The sequence below is a fragment of the Euprymna scolopes genome, chromosome 2 (assembly GCF_053919585.1).
Source record: "Euprymna scolopes isolate OS-2025 chromosome 2, ASM5391958v1, whole genome shotgun sequence".
NCBI lineage: Eukaryota > Metazoa > Mollusca > Cephalopoda > Sepiida > Sepiolidae > Euprymna > Euprymna scolopes.
In genome coordinates, this window is record NC_136483.1 from 185,529,947 (window position 1) to 185,534,406 (window position 4,460).

At 32.5% G+C, this 4,460-nt stretch overlaps 1 pseudogene; it reads left to right on the top strand.

Annotated features, from left to right (window-relative positions):
* The first annotated feature begins 207 nt into the window (after positions 1 to 207).
* Positions 208 to 324, top strand: LOC145242095 (5S ribosomal RNA; annotated as a pseudogene).
* Positions 325 to 4,460: the final 4,136 nt, after the last annotated feature.

Genomic DNA, 4,460 nt, shown 5'->3' on the forward strand with positions numbered 1-4,460 from the left:
ATATATTATTTCCACGTCAATACGAACTTGCATACGAGGGCTATTGTGAATGGGAACAGTTTCGTAGTATTTGAATTGGATTTGAAATTAATTTTCTTTTCTTTAAACTTATTAATGTGAGATTTCTGTTAATCTATATTATTGTATATATAATTATATATATATAATTATATATAATATATATTATATTATAATATAATTATATATATATACTGCATAATCACGTTGACACACCGGTTCTCGTCAGATCACCGAAGTTAAGCAACGTTGAGCCTGGCTAATACCAGATGAGTGACCATTTGGGAATTCTAGGCGCTGTATGTGCTCTCCGCTTATCTCGGCATTGTTTCCAGTCATCTTGTACCTCAACTTGCCACTGGTATGCAACAATGTTGACTCAGGAGAGGCGTGGTTAGAGGTTGCGCAAGTCTTGCCACACAAATTTCACGCGCAGGCACCCTTACAGTGGGTATCCATAGTCTGTCAAGACTGATGGAAGCCTTCATATAATTATAAAACTCTGCGGACCTTGCTTGCTTTCTTTCTTGCTCGTATCTTGTCTTTGAAAATCGTGCGATCCTATCTTTACAAAAACGGAATGATAGGTGATTATATATATATACATATATATATATATATATATAATGTATGAATGACAAAATTTTATATTCCAAATTCATGATGGTGACCATCTTCCAATTTATTCCTTTGATTCAGTTGACATTTACAATTTTTGACAGTATCTGTTTCGTAGGACACAATAAATCACTTAATTATTATATCAATCAGTTAATCTATTTTGGCTTAATGTAAAAATATAAGGTATTTACAGTTTTCTTCCAATTTTCGGATTTTTAATCATGTTTAAACGCATTTTATCTCTGATAGATTGATTGCTGCTATTTCTTCTGATGAGTTAAGGGAAAATAGATTCACTGATTGATATAATAATTAAGTGATTGACTTTTTGCTACGAAACATATACTGTCAAGAATTGTAAATGTCAACTGAATTAAAAGAATAAATTGTAAGATGGTCAGCATCATGAACTTTGGAATATAGACTTTTATCATTCATTCATTATACTGCTCTGTAATTACATTGAGTTTCTTAAACAATATTGGCATATATTATAAGACAATAAAGGATATTTCCTTAGAAACATATATATATATATATATATATATATATATATATATTCTTATAATATATATCAATCCTTATTTAAGAAGCTCAATGTAATTACAAAGCAATATAGAGAATAAATGACAAAAAGTTATATTCCAAAATTCATGACTATTTTCATGAAATTATAAGCGGGTTAACATCATGAATCTTGGAATAGAACTTTTTGTCATTTATTTTCTCTCTCTCTCTCTCTCTCTCTCTATATATATATATATATATATATATATATATATATATATATATATATATACAAACATTACAGAAAAGAATAGTACTGAAATAACTTAGAGTTTCTCATTAAAATTACATTTAGCAACATTAAATTATGCCACAAACCAACGGAGCATCAGGTCATAATTCTGCAAGGACGACTTGTGGGTCAATATAAAGGTGGTCTTAGTCAATGCAGGATAGCAGGAAATCTTTCAATACCCCTTTTCCACTGTTAATAGAATGATCGTACAGTTTATAAGAAACAACAAAGAGTGCACGAAACCTCATCTAGGTCTTCCCGAGCTTTCTTAATAAATCTTTCATCTTGTGAAAATAAATGTTGAAGAAAATCCTCGGTGTAAATCCTATGACATTGCAATATGAGCTATTGTCAGTTCCAGATAATTTCACAAGCTGTGCTACTATACTGCAAAAAGGAAACCCAAGATCAAGCGCAGAAAAGATTGGGCTCGTGACATAATGGAGAGACTTTTTGGACCAATGTCATTTTCTCTTACGAGTCACGATTTGCAAAATTTTCCCACAGTATGAGTATTTTGTATGAAGACTCCTTCAGAAAGAGTTTGACTTAAAAAGAATGTTACCAACGCTGAAACATGGGAGTTTTTCAGTTATGGTATGAGGTGAAATTTGGAGTGATCAGTTGCTCAGATTTGGTGGAATGTGAAGGAAACATCAATTCTGCTAAATATGTTTCAATATTACATGAAGGACTCCTACCAATATTCTCAAGTGGTAAAATGAACCAAGTTAAATTCCTATTTATGTAAGGTTGAAGTATCGCCTTTTAAAAACTTGTGCGAACGAAATTCACGCGCACCTGTCCCAAGAAATTGTCATAATATAGTATATGCAAAAATGATGAAAAAAGAAACACTCTTATCATAGTAACTGCAAAAAATAATGGAAAGAAAAAGAAACAGTCATAATATTGTATCAACGCGGTTTGTACATTTGTATTCTCACATCGATTTCATGACACGGATATTAAATTGCTTTGGGCGAAACGACGAAAACTCACTGAATGATAAATTTTGCTCCCGGGCTGCCAAAAGTGAGAATAACAGAGCATGGGGGGGGGGGAAAGATTTTAATTAAATTCCAGAACTCTAATTCGGCACTCATATAAGAATCGACACGAGAGGAAATTGTAATAAAAACCTGATTCCAAGAGAAAAGGACGTGTTCGCATTATCTTCAATCTCCAACTTTGCTCTTAAATGTTTCCAGGAATCAGAAATTTCGAAACAAAATAATCATAAAGTGCGTAATTAATTAATCAAACTTCAATTTATTTGAGAAGAGAAAAATAAAATAAATTTTCTCTTGACTCGCTTCGGAGGCCTGAAGTCGCTTTCTGAAGGTGACTAATATCGGATATTGTTACGGGTTATAACTCATCCAATTCAATTCTTTTAAAATTAGATCCGGTGATTTTGTGTAGCAGTACAATGGTTTTTGATTGTGAGAGTAAGAATCACCCCACCTACCTTTGTGTATGACTATAAAAAATAATAAAATATTGATCCGGATTAAAAATGAATTAAATTGGAGTTGTTTTTATTGTTACAAACACCCGCACTCTCTTTCTCTTCTTGATGATCAAAGAAAGTGAGAGAGGGAGAAAGAGAGAGAGAGAGAGAGAGAGAGAGAGAGAGAGAGAGAGAGAGAGATATAGAAAGTACCAATTAAAACACAAAGAAATACAAACTTACCAGCTTCAATTTCATCTAGTTTTATATTTAAGTAGCAAAAGTACCCGTCGTTGACTGGGTTCAAAAACAGCCTACAGAAAATGGACTCTGATTTATGAAAGTATGATAGGTTATGAAAAAGAAGTGTTGTAAAGAGATAGCTTCGAATTTGGGGGTATCAAAACCAAAGCAAAATATGATGAAAGTAAAAATAAAATAGATAAACCTCATCATTTATTATACCATACCTGTTCACACTGAAACACTTATCACAATATTCTGTGGATCTATATTAAAAAACCTTCTTAAACTTTGTGACATATTTCCATTCTATGGAGGTCAGGCGCGAACGAACACACCATAATTTTATTATACCATATTTCTTCAAACTGAAACATAATTATCAAAGTATACTTACGCAGATAGATATAAAAAGTCTTTATTAAAGTTTGTGCCTATTTTCATTCTATGGAGACCAGGCGCGAACGCAGACCCCACAATTTTATTATACCATCCCTATTTAAGTTAAAACATACTTATCAAAGTATTCTTATGTACATATATATCAAAAACACTTGTAAACGTTTTTTTTTTAATATTTAAATTTTTTATTTCCATACTTTGTGGACCAGGCGCAAACTCAGACCCCACAATTTTAATGAACCACCGTTCTGCTAGATCAAACATACCCATTCCTGTGTCTCGATACATCTTCTATCATTATATGTAATCAGCTTTTTAAAATAGTCAACCATATAGGAGCCTACTCGTGACCACACACACACACGCACACACACACACACATTCAACTTTATATTATAGATAATATTTTATTTTTTATTAGTCATGCATTTAGGTATATGGAGAAATTCTTATCCTTACAGTTAAAAGTCCTAGTACTGCCATTCAGATTATTACATAGCTGCCGATCACATTTAACACGTTAATAATTTCAGCATTTTATAATGCGAACTAAGTTGCATGTTTAAGTATCTGCGTTTAAGTTTAAAAGAAGACGGGGAGTTAAATTATCAACAGATGAGAGAAAGTGTTTGAAACTCATCAGTGTTATTTGACCAGTTGTTACTTTCGAAGTGTGGACCGTATTATAACCTGAGTATGACTACAGGATATTTATATACATTTTACCCTCAGAGAGAGATAATACCGAGAGAGAGAGAGAGAGAGAGAGAGAGAGAGAGAGAGAGAGAGAGAGAGAGAGAGAGAGAGACGGTGTGTGTGTGAGAGAGGTAGAAAGAAAAGAAAGAGAAAAAATACGGAAACATTTGTCGCTGTTTTCTGTGTCTAATATTACTTAAAGCTCTAGTGTTCACGATATCTTGT